Raw genomic sequence first — 13,857 nt, 5'->3', positions numbered from 1 at the left:
GGGCGGCGGGGCGCGGTGGGCTCGGGCAGGCCCAATTCGGCCCACGGCGGGTCGGATCCGGGCCCCGACGGGCCTGGCGGCGGGAACAGATGGCGCGATTCCACTGGCCGGGAGCGGCGGCGGGGTGACATGGCGCCGTGTGATTGGTCCGGGCGCGTGGCCAGCTGCGGTGGACATGTCCGGCCGTCGGCGGACGCGTCCGGCGGCGCTAGGAGGAAGAGGACTAGGGTTTGGACCCGAAATTTCGGAGGGGGAGGTCTATTTATAGCTAGAGGGAGCTAGGAGAGTCTAAATGAGGAGCGGTTTTCGCCCACACGATCGTGATCGAATGATCGAGAGCATGAAGGGGGTTTGGATGGGTTTTTGGGCCACTTTGGAGGGGTGTTGGGCTGCAAACAAAAGAGGCTTTGCGGTTACCCGGTTAACCGTTGGAGTATCAAACGGACTCCAAATGGCACGAAACTCGACAGGCGGTCTACCGGTGGTGTACCAAGGCCGCTTGGCAAACCTCGGTCCATTCCGAGAATGTTTAATACCCGCACACGAAAAGAGGCAAAAGGGGGTGCCGGGGGACATAGGAGTGCCGGATTGCAAAACGGACAACGGGGAAAATGCTCGGATGCAAGAGACGAACACGTATGCAAAATGAGATGCACATGATGACATGATATGAAATGCAGATGATGACATGGCAAAATGCAACACGCAAGCAAATGACATGGCAATGAGGACGAATAACTGGCGGACACCTGGCGCATCGAATCCGGGACGTTATAGGAAGAGCTTCACAACAAGTCAAGTGGTGCTTACAAAGCCTCATGTGATGCCCCCACATCATCAAGTGAGAAACAAACCTTCAATGAAGAATTGAGTCTAATGGTGAAGAACTTCAATAAGTTCTACAAGAGTATAAGCAAGGAAAGAAGTTCCAAGTCAAGGTCCTACAATGACAAAAGATCTTCTAGTCGTGAGCGTAATTGCTACAATTGTGGAAGACCCGGACACTACTCAAATGAGTGTGCAGCTCCCTACAAAAGAAGAGAAGATTCTCCCAAAAGAAGAAGTAGGAGAGAAGAATCACCACCAAGAGAGAGAATGAGTAGAGATGATCGTTATGGATGAAGAACCTCTCGGATAAGCAAGGATTCGGAAAGGAAGGACAAATTATCAAAGAGCTACACAAAACGAAGACATCAAGCTCATGTTGGTGAATGGGTATCCAGCTCCGACTCCGACCATCACTCCGAAAGAAGTTATCACTCTGACTCCGAATATACTCAAGATGAAGGTGTTGCTGGTCTAGCACTTGTGTCAACCAACTCCTATTACATATTTGACTCACCAAATGAAGGAATTGGAAGATGCTTCATGGCTAAAGGCCCAAAGGTATCACACCCCGAGTATGCTGATTTCAATAGTGATGAAGATGATTTGCTAGGTGATGATGATTTGCTTGTTGACAACTCTAGTGATGAAAACTATGATGAATTTTCTATTAATCATGCTAATCAAGATAAAACGAATGGTGATGATAAGAAGGAGATTGATTAACTAAAGAACTAAACACTCTTAAGTTAGCTCATGAAACTACCTTGGAAGATCATCGAGAACCTTTAAAGACTCATGAGAAGCTACGCTTTGAGAAGCTCAACCTTGAGCAAGAGCATGGGTTCTTAAAAGCAATCAATGATGATCTTCGCAAGAAAAGTTCTTCTTACATTGCCAAGCGTTTACTATTGTCTACTTACATGCCACAAGTCAAATCTAGCAACAAGAACAAGAAAGATTCTTCTTCTAGTAGTAACTATAATCATGCTAAATCCAATATTGTTGCTTCTAGTAGTTCTCTTAATTCCACTAATGATTCTCTTAGCCAAGTTACACTTGAGCAAGAAAATAGCTTATTGAAGGGAATTATAGAGAAAGGTGTTTACAAGAGCCCTGCCGGAAGTAAGCAATTTGAGGAAATTGTACGCAAGCAAGGAAGGCACCAGAAGAATCAAGGTATTGGTTTTGAAAGAAAGTTCAATGCTAATGGAGTTGAGTGGGAAGAAGATCAATACCCCAAGACGAAGTTTGTTCCACAACAAGAGAAGTATGATCCTACTTCCTTCCAAGAGACACAAGCTCAAGATGATCTTCCACCACAAGACCACAAGCAAAAAGGCAAGGATAAGCATCAAGAGGAGATTGATGCATTTGAAGAATCTCCCAAGGCCTTGGTCAAGTGGGTTCCCAAGACTACATCAAGTTCTATGATAACCCACAAGTATAGGGGATCAATTGTAGCCTCTTTCGATAAGTAAGAGTGTCAAACCCAACGAGGAGCTAAAGGCAGAACAAATATTCCCTCAAGTTCTATCGACCACCGATACAACTCTACACACGCTTGACGTTCGCTTTACCTAGAACAAGTATAAAACTAGAAGTACTTTGTAGGTGTAACGGGATAGGTTTGCAAGAATATAAAGAGCACGTAAATAAAAACTAGGGGCTGTTTAGGTAAAGAAGCAATAAAGTTAGTATAGCAAGTGTGGAAAAGTGGTGGTAGGAGTTGCGAAATTGTCCCTAAGCAATTGACTACGTTACTAGATCGATAGCAAGTTTTATGTGGGAGAGGCCACTGCTAGCATGCCATCCCTGACTTGGAATTCTATGCACTTATGATTGAAACTATTAGCAAGCATCCGCAACTACTAACGTTCATTAAGGTAAAACCCAACCATAGCATTAAGATATATTGGTCCCCCTTCAATCCCGTATGCATCAATTTCTATGCTAGGTTGAAGCTTCTGTCACTCTTGCCCTCCAATACATAGTCCTATTGATATGTATCCAACGTATCTATAATTTTTGATTGCTCCATGCTATATTATCTACTGTTTTGGACAATATTGGGCTTTATTATCCACTTTTATATTATTTTTGGGACTAATCTATTAACCGGAGGCCCAGCCCAGAATTGTTGTTTTTTGCCTATTTCAAAGTTTCGCGGAAAAAGAATATCAAACGGAGTCCAAACGGAATGAAACCTTCGGGAACGTGATTTTTGGAACGAACAAGATCCAGGAGACTTGCACCCTACGTCAAGAAACAAAAGAGGAAGCCACGAGGTAGGGGGCGCACCCACCCCCCAGGGCGCGCCCTCCACCCTCATGGGCCCTCTGTCGCTCCACTGACGTACTCCTTCCTCCTATATATACCGACGTACCCCCAAATGATCAGATACAGATCCAAAAACCTAATTCCACCGCCGCAACCTTCTGTACCCATGAGATCCCATCTTGGGGCCTGTTCCGGAGCTCCGCCGGAGGGGGAATCCATCACGGAGGGCTTCTACATCATCACCATAGCCTCCCCAATGAAGTGTGAGTAGTTTACCTCAGACGTTCGGGTCCATAGTTAGTAGCTAGATGGCTTCTTCTCTCTTTTTGGATCATAATACAATGTTATCCCCCTCTCTTGTGGAGATCTATTTGATGTAATCTTCTTTTTGCGGTGTGTTTGTTGAGACCGATGAATTGTGGGTTTATGATTAAGATTATCTATGAACAATATTTGAGTCAAATCTAAATTCTTTTATGTATGATTGGTTATCTTTGCAAGTCTCTTCGAATTTTCAGTTTGGTTTGGCCTACTTGATTGATCTTTCTTGCAATGGAAGAAGTGCTTAGCTTTGGGTTCAATCTTGCGGTGTCCTTTCCCAGTGACAGTAGTGGCAGCAAGGCACGTATTGTATTGTTGCCAGCGAGGATAACAAGATGGTTTTTTTTATCATATTGCATGAATTTATCCCTCTACATCATGTCATCTTGCTTAAGGCATTACTCTGTTTTCCTGAACTTAATACTCTAGATGCATGTTGGATAGCGGTCGATGAGTGGAGTAATAGTAGTAGATGCAGGCAGGAGTCGGTCTACTTGTCTCGGACGTGATGCCTATATACATGATCATACCTAGATATTCTCATAACTATGCTCAATTCTGTCAATTGCTCAACAATAATTCGTTCACCCACCGTAAAATACTTATGCTCTTGAGAGAAGGCACTAGTGAAACCTATGGCCCCCGGGTCTATCTTCATCATATTAATCTTCCAAAACTTAGTTATTTCCTTTGCTTTTATTTTACTTTGCATGTTTATCACAAAAATACCAAAAGTATTATCCTATCATATCTATCAGATCTCACTCTCGTAAGTGACCGTGAAGGGATTGACAACCCCTTATCGCGTTGGTTGCGAGGAGTTACTTGTTTTGTGTAGGTACGAGGGACTCGCGCGTACCCTCCTACTGGATTGATACCTTGGTTCTCAAAAACTGAGGGAAATACTTACGCTACTTTGCTACATCATCCTTTCCTCTTCAAGGAAAACCAACGAAGTGCTCAAGAGGTAGCAAGAAGATTTCTGGCGCCGTTGTCGGGGAGGTCTACGCAAAGGTCAAGCCATACCAAGTACCCATCACAAACTCATCTCCCTCGCACTACATTATTTTTGCCTCTCGTTTTCCTCTCCCCCACTTCATCTTTGCCGTTTTATTCGCCCTTCTTTCGTTCGATCTTGCGTTACCATGTGCCTTCTTTTTTCTTGCATCTTTGCTTGCTAAGAGTTTATGGATCCTCATCCACTTACTAATATCTTTAAGAGATCCAATTATGTTGAACCTATTCCTAGTGAGTTGAGTACACTAGATTATCTTTATGAGATTTTGCTTGAAATTCGTGAATCTGAAAATTGTGATGAAGAAATTTATGAAGAGATTCACGATAGCCCCTTGAATAAAAAGCATGATTGCAATGATTTTACTATAAATTCTCTTGATGTCAATTGTGTTAATAATATGCAAAACCCTAAGCTTGGGGATGCTAGTTTTGCTATATCTACTACTTGTTCCAATGATCATGATTGGGCTGATTCTTCTTGTGATCTTGAAAATTTATTTAAGCCCCATGATGAATATGAGATTGATAATAATGTTTGCAATAATATTGCAAGTGGTTTTGGAAGAGTGTCAACTTTAGATCCCACATATTTGTATAATATTCAATCTTATGAAATTTTTGAGAAAAGTGGGTTTGGAGAGGTTATGACTTTAGTTAATGTTAATCCCACTATTTTGGGAGAGTGTCAACTTTGCATGCGTGTGGATCGTGTTGAAAATATTTTATGTGATAGCTATTTTGTTGAATTTGCTTATGATCCCACATGTAATTATTATGAGAGAGGAAAATATGGTTTTAGAAATTTTCATGATAATAAATTACCTCTCGTTATGTTGAGATTGCTATTGTTTCTTTCCGCTTCCTTGCATATGCTAGTTTTTGCTTGCTATGATAATTTGTTTGCCTATGAGATGCCTATGCATAGGAAGTATGTTAGACTTAGATGTGTTTGTCACATGTTTTATGATGCTCTCTTTGTGCTTCAATTCTTGTCTTTCATGTGAGCATCACCGAAATCTCAATGCCTAGCTAGGGGCATTAAACGATAGCGCTTGTTCGGAGGCAACCCAATTTTATTTTAGTTTTTTGCTTTTTGCTTCTGTTTAGGAATAGATAATTTTTCTAGCCTCTGGTTAGATTCGTTTTTGTGTTTTAATTAGTGTTTGTGCCAAGTAAAACCGTTAGGATAACCTACGGTAGTAGTTATTTTGATTCTGCTGCAGAAAACAGACACTTTGCATGCACGAGATTAGTTTTAGTAAATCACAAGAACATGATTTTTACTTGATTCTTTTTTCTGTAGATCAATAAACAAATTATCTAGAACTTCCTAATTTGTCTGAATTTTCCACGTTCCAGAAGTTTGCGTTAGTTACAAATTACTAAAGACTGTTCTATTTTTGACAGATTCTGTTTTTCGTGTGTTGTTTGCTTATTTTGATGATTATAAGGCTAGTAAAATAGTTTATGAGCCATAGGGAAGTTGGAATACAGTAAGTTTAACACCAATATAAATAAATAATGAGTTCATTACAGTACCTTGAAGTGGTGTTTTGTTTTCTTTCGCTAACAGAGCTTATGAGATTTTCTGTTGAGTTTTGTGTTGTGAAGTTTTCAAGTTTTGGGTAAAAGATTTGATGGATTATGGAACAAGGAGTGGCAAGAGCCAAAGCTTGGGGATTCCCATGGCACCCCAAGATAATCTAAGGACACCTAAAAGCCAAAGCTTGGGATGCCCCGGAAGGCATCCCCTCTTTCGTCTACTTCCATCGGTAACTTTACTTGGAGCTATATTTTTATTCACCACATGATATGTGTTTTGCTTGGAGCGTCTTGTATGATTTGAGTCTTTGCTTTTTAGTTTACCACAATCATCCTTGCTGTAAACACCTTTTGATAGATCCATACATGATTTGGAATTTATTAGAATACTCTATGTGCTTCGCTTATGTCTTTTGAGTTATATAGTTTTGCTCTAGTACTTCACTTATATCTTTTAGAGCACGGTGGTGGATTTGTTTTATAGAAACTATTGATATCTCATACTTCACTTAGATTATTTTGAGAGTCTTAAATAGCATGGTAATTTTCTTAAATAATCCTAATATGCTACGTATTCAAGATTAGTAAAAACTTTCTTATGAGTGTTTTGAATACTAAGAGAAGTTGGATGCTTGATGATTGTTTTGAGATATGGAGGTATTAATATTAGAGTCATGCTAGTTGAGTAGTTGTGAATTTGAGAAATGCTTGTGTTGAGTTTGCAAGTCCCGTAGCATGCACGTATGGTAAACGTTGTGTAACAAATTTGAAACATGAGATGTTCTTTGAGTGTCTTCCCTTGTGTGGAGGTCGGGGGCGCGCGATGGTTAACTCCTACCAACCTCCCCCCTAGGAGCATGCACGTAATGCTTGTTTTTTGATGACTTGTAGATTTTTGCAATAAGTATGTGAGTTCTTTATGACTAATGTTGAGTCCATGGATTATACGCACTCTCACCCTTCCATCATTGCTAGCCTCTCTAGTACCGCGCAACTTTCACCGGTGCAATACACCCACCATATATCTTCCTCAAAATAGCCACCATACCTACCTATTATGGCACTTCCATAGCCATTCCGAGATATATTGCCATGCAACTTTCCACCATTCCGTTTATCATGACACATTCATCATTGTCATAGTGCTTAGCATGATCATGTAGTTGACCTAGTATTTGTGGCAAAGCCACCGTTCATAATTGTTTCATACATGTCACTCTTGGTTCATTGCATATCCCGGTACACCGCCGGAGGCATTCATATAGAGTCATATTTTGTTCTAGTATCGAGTTGTAATCATTGAGTTGTAAATAAATAGAAGTGTGATGATCATCATTTTCTAGAGCATTGTCCCAAGTGAGGAATAAAAAAAAGAGAAAGGCCATAAAAAAATAGAAGGCCCAAAAAAATGAGAGAAAAAGAGAGAAGGGACAATGTTATTATCCTTTTACCACACTTGTGCTTCAAAGTAGCACCATGTTCTTCATGATAGAGAGTCTCTTGTTTTGTCACTTTCATATACTAGTGGGAATTTTTCATTATAGAACTTGGCTTGTATATTCCTACAATGGGCTTCCTCAAATGCCCTAGGTCTTCATGAGCAAGCAAGTTGGATGCACACCCACTTAGTTGCATTTTGTTGAGCTTTCATACATTTATATCTCTAGTGCATCCGTTGCATGGCAATCCCTACTCCTCACATTGATATCTATTAATGAGCATCTCCATAGCCCGTTGATACGCCTAGTTGATGTGATACTATCTTATCCCTCTTTTTGTCTTCTCCACAACCACCATATTCTATTCCACATATAGTGCTATGTCCATGGCTCACGCTCATATTGCGTGAAAGTTGAAAGAGTTTGAAAATTCTAAAGTATGAAACAATTGCTTGGCTGAAACCGGGGTTGTGCATGATTTGAGTATTTTGTGTAACGAAGATGGAGCATAGCCAAACCATATGATTTTGTAGGGATAAACTTTCTTTGTCCATGTTATTTTGAGAAGACATAATTGCTAAGTTAGTATGCTTGAAGTATTATTATTTTTATGTCAATATGAACTTTTATCTTGAATCTTTCAGATCTGAATATTCATACCAAAGTTAAGAAGAGTTACAGTGAAATTATGCGAAGTAGCACTCCACATCAAAAATTCTGTTTTTATCATTTACATACTCGAGGACGAGCAGGAATTAAGCTTGGGGATGCCTGATACGTTTCCAACGTATCAATAATTTTTGATTGCTCCATGCTATATTATCTACTGTTTTGGAAAATATTGGGCTTTATTATCCACTTCTATATTATTTTTGGGACTAACCTATTAACCGGAGGCCCAACCCAGAATTGTTGTTTTTTTGCCTATTTTAGAGTTTCGCAGAAAAAGTATATCAAACGGAGTCCAAACGGAATGAAACCTTCGCGAACGTGATTTTTGGAACGAACAAGATCCAGGAGACTTGGACCCTACGTCAAGAAACAAAAGAGGAAGCCATGAGGTAGGGGGCGTGCCCACCCCCCCAGGGCGCGCCCTCCACCCTCGTGGGCCCCCTGTTGCTCCCCCGACGTACTCCTTCCTCCTATATATACATATGTACCCCCAAACGATCAGATACGGAGCCAAAAACCTAATTCCACCGCCGCAACCTTTAGTACCCACGAGATCTCATCTTGGGGCCTGTTTCAGAGCTCCGCCGGAGGGGGCATCCATCACGGAGGGCTTCTACATCATCACCATAGCCTCTCCAATGAAGTGTGAGTAGTTTACCTCAGACCTTCGGGTCCATAGTTAGTAGCTAGATGGCTTCTTCTCTCTTTTTGGATCTCAATACAATGTTTTCCCCCTCTCTTGTGGAGATCTATTCGATGTAATCTTCTTTTTGCGGTGTGTTTGTTGATACCTGTGAATTGTGGGTTTATGATCAAGATTATCTATGAACAATATTTGAGTCAAATCTGAATTCTTTTATGTATGATTGGTTACCTTTGCAAGTCTCTTCGAATTTTCAGTTTGGTTTGGCCTACTAGATTGATCTTTCTTGCAATGGGAGAAGTGCTTAGCTTTGAGTTCAATCTTGTGGTGTCCTTTCCTAGTGACAGTAGGGGCAGCAAGGCACGTATTGTATTGTTGCCATCGAGGATAACAAGATGGGGTTTTTATCATATTGCATGAATTTATCCCTCTATATCATGTCATCTTGCTTAAGGCGTTACCCTGTTTTCTTGAACTTAATACTCTAGATGCATGCTGGATAGCGGTTGATGAGTGGAGTAATAGTAGTAGATGCAGGCAGGAGTCGGTCTACTTGTCTCGGACGTGATGCCTATATACATGATCATACCTAGATATTCTCATAACTATGCTCAATTCTGTCAATTGCTCAACAGTAATTCGTTCACCCACCGTAAAATACTTATGCTCTTGAGAGAAGCCACTAGTGAAACCTATGGCCCCCGGGTCTATCTTCATCATATTAATCTTCCAACACTTAGTTATTTCCTTTGCTTTTATTTTACTTTGCATCTTTATCACAAAAATAACAAAAATATTATCGTATCATATCTATCAGATCTCACTCTCGTAAGTGACCGTGAAGGGATTGACAACCCCTTATCGCGTTGCTTGCGAGGAGTTATTTGTTTTGTGTAGGTACGAGGGACTCGCGCGTAGCCTCCTACTGCATTGATACCTTGGTACTCAAAAACTGAGGGAAATACTTACGCTACTTTGCTGCATCATCCTTTCCTCTTCAAGGAAAACCAACGCAGTGCTCAAGAGGTAGCACCTATCAACATACAACTAACCCTATGGTGTGATCCACGCGCGCGCTCATATGATGGGCACCAAAGGATAGCAACATAACCACAAGCAAATTAAACCAATCATAGCAATTCACCAATTACCGATAGGACAACGAAAAATTACTCAGACATCATAGTATGGAGACACATCATTGGATAATAATATGAAGCATAAAGCACCATGTTCAAGTAGAGGGTATAGCGGGTTGCGGGAAAGTGGACCGCTGTAGATAGATGGGGAAAGGTGATGAAGATGTTGGTGTATATGACGGCGGTCTTGGTGAAGATTGTGGTGACGATGATGGCCCCGGCGGCGTTCCGGCGCCACCGGAAGCAAGGGGGAGAGAGCCCCCCTCCTTCTCCTTCTTCCTTGGCCTTCTCCCTAGGTGGGAGAAGGGTTCTCCCTCTGGTCCATGGCCTCCATGGCGGCGGAGGGGCAAGAGCCCCTTCGAGATTGGATCTGTCTCTCTGTCTCTCGCTGTTTCTACGTTCTCAGATCTGGCCTTTCACCGTTTCTTATATTCACGGAGATCCATAAGTCCGATTGGATTGAAATTTGAACATAATTTTTATCTAGATATTAGCTTTCTTGCGGCAAAAGAAGGGTTCCAACCGCCTTACGAGGTGTCCACGAGGGTCAGGGGGGGCCTATCCCTGGGGTGCGCCCCCTGCCTCGTGGCCCCCTCGGGCATCGTCTCACGTTGATTCCACTTCCCAAAATTCATAAATATTCCAAAAAAATCTCCGTCAGTTTTTATCCCGTTTGGACTCCATTTGATATGGATTTTCTGCGAAACAAAAAACATGCAACAAACATGAACTGACACTGGCACTGGATCAATATGTTAGTCCCAAAAATAGTATAAAAAGTTGCCAAAAGTATGTAAAAGTTGTAGAATATTGGCATGGAACAATCAAAAGTTATAGATACGACAGAGACGTATCAGCATCCCCAAGCTTAATTCCTGCTCGTCCTCGAGTAGGTAAATGATAAAAAAGACAATTTTTGTTGTGGAATGCTACCTAGCATAATTTGGATCATGTAATCAAATCATGGCATGAATATTAAGACACGAGTGATTCAAAGCAATAGTCTATCATTTGACATCAAGACAATAATACTTCAAGCATACTAATAAAGCAATCATGTCTTTTCAAAACAACATGGCCAAAGAAAGTTATCCCTACAAAATCATATAGTCTGGCTATGCTCCATCTTCACCACACAAAATATTCAAATCATGCACAACTCTGGTTTTAGCCAAGCAATTGTTTCATACTTTAGTATTCTCAAACTTTTTCAACTTTCGCGCAATACATGAGCGTGAGCCATGGACATAGCACTATGGGTGGAATAGAATATGATAATGGGGGTTGTGTGGAGAAGATAAAAAAGGATAAAATCTCACATTGACGCGGCTAATCAACGGGCTAGGGATATGCCCATCAATTGATATCAATGCAATGAGTAGGGATTGCCATGCAACGGATGCACTAAGAGCTATAAGTATATGAAAGATCAAACTGAAAACTAAGTAGGGGTGCATCCAACTTTCTTGCTCATGAAGACCTCGGGCATTTGAGGAAGCCCGTCATCGGAATATACAAGCCAAGTTCTATAATGAAAATTCCCACTAGTATATGAAAGTGATAACTCAAGAGACTCTCTATATATAGAACATGTTGCTACTTTGAAGCACAAGTGTGGAAAAAGGATAGTAACATTGTCCCTTTTATTCTTTTTTTCTTTTCTCTTTTTTTTCTTTTTCTTTTTGGCGGGCTTCTTTGGCCCCCTTTTTTATTTAGGCTTCTTTGGTCTCTTTTTTTTGGGACAATGCTCTAATAATGATGATAATCGCACTTCTATTTACTTACAACTCAATATTACAACTCGATACTAGAACAAAGATATGACTCTATATGAATGCCTCCGGCGGTGTAGCGGGATGTGCAATGATCTAGCGTAGCAATGACATCAAAAAATGGACAAGCCATGAAAACATCATGCTAGCTATCTTACGATCATGCAAAGCAATATGACAATGAATGCTCAAGTCATGTATATGATGATGATGGAAGTTGCATGGCAATATATCTCAGAATGGCTATGGAAATGCCATAATAGGTAGGTATGGTGTCTGTTTTGAGGAAGATATAAGGAGGCTTATGTGTGATAGAGTGTATCATATCACGGGGTTTGGATGCACCGGCGAAGTTTGCACCAACTCTCGAGGTGAGAAAGGGCAATGCACGGTACCGAAGAGGCTAGCAATGATGGAAGGTCGACAAAATCTTTCGTTTGCACAACTATGAGGAAGAGAAGAAGATCGCTATGGCATCACTTGAGTTCCAAGACTATGTCCTCATATGGTGGGAACAAATCCTTGAGCGCCGACAAGCAAGAGGTGAACCTCCAATCACCACTTCGGCTCAAATGAAGGATGTCATGCGAGCACGCTTTGTGCCCACCTACTACAACCGCGACCTCTTCAAGAAACTCCAACTCCTCAAGCAAGGAACAAAGAGTGTTGAAGAATACTACAAGGAAATGGAGATAGCCATGATTCGAGTCAATGTGAAGGAAGATGATGAGCAAACAATGGCACGTTTCTTGAATGGACTCAATCATCCCATCAAGAAGATCGCCGACTTCCAACCCTACTCCAGCCTCATTGAGCTCGTGCATCAAGCTACAAAGGCATAACGTCAAGTGCAAGATGACTTCAAGTATGCCAAGTACTCGCACAAGACCTACGGCTTCTCCAACAACCAATCTTCAACGACTCCTCTAACATCTACATCAACCAAACCTTCTACAAACAACGACGACAAGTCAAGTTACAAGAAAACTTCGACTAGTTCAAGTAGTCCTCCTCCTACTACAAGAAACCTCAAGCCGCGTGCTTCATCATCTACTCCGACCGATGAGACCGTCAAGACAACCTCCTTCAAGTGTTTCACTTGCGGCGGCCGAGGCCACAAATCCTATGAATGCACAAACAAGCGCACCATGATCCTCAACGACGATGGCACATATGACTCCATGAGTGATGAGGAGATGGAAGCTATTGAGCAAGTGGCCATGCACCGGTGAGTGAACGAGGATGAAGATGATCGAGTCTTTTGAGATGAGGATTCGAGCCCCGCTCTAGTTGTCTCCAAGGTCTTGACTCTTCAACATCAACAAGAAGAAGACCAGCGATGCCACATCTTCCACACAAAGGCCGACCTCAATGGAAGGTCCGTCAAGGTCATCATCGATGGAGGTCGTTGCCACAACTTGGCAAGTGAAGAACTATGCTCCAAACTTCAATTGGTCAAGAGGAAGCACCCGCACCCCTACAAGGTTCAATGGCTAAGTGACTCCGGCACTATACGAGTTGAGCATACGGTCCAAGTCTCCTTCAAAATTGGTGCATATGAGGACACTTTGGAGTGTGATGTGGTCCCAATGACCGTTTGCCACCTACTTCTTGGTCGACCATGGCAATTCGACCGTGGTGTCATCCACAACGGGCGTACCAATCACTATAGCTTCAAGATGAAAGGGAAGGAATATGTTCTACGACCTATGTCTCCTAGTCAAGTGATAGCCGACAAGCAAGCCACCCATCATGTAGAGAAGAGTGAGAAAGTGATCCACCAAAAAGTGAGTGAGAGCCACAAGCCAAACTTGAGCGCCTCTTTGCCTAGAGAGAAAAACCTCATACTATTTGCCACAAAAAGTGAGATGAGAGAAGTGTGTGAGAACCCATCGAGTGTGATGCACTTTGTCCTTGTGTGCAAGGATGGGGAACCTAAAACTAACAACTCTCACGAGCTACCTTTAGTTTTTCAATCTCTTTTGCAGGAATTACAAGATGTTTTCCCCGATGAGCTACCTCCGGGTCTACCTCCTCTTTGAGGCATTGAGCATTGAATCGACCTCATCCCCGGAGCGCCACTTCCAAACAAAGCTCCATACCGTGTCAATCCCGACGAAACCAAGGAGATTCAACGGCAAGTACAACAACTCATCGACAACGGTCATGTACGTGAAAGCTTAAGCCCTTGTGCCGTTCCGGTTATA

The sequence above is a fragment of the Triticum dicoccoides genome, chromosome 1B (assembly GCF_002162155.2).
Source record: "Triticum dicoccoides isolate Atlit2015 ecotype Zavitan chromosome 1B, WEW_v2.0, whole genome shotgun sequence".
NCBI classification, from domain to species: Eukaryota; Viridiplantae; Streptophyta; class Magnoliopsida; order Poales; family Poaceae; genus Triticum; species Triticum dicoccoides.
This window is presented reverse-complemented; position numbering follows the sequence as displayed.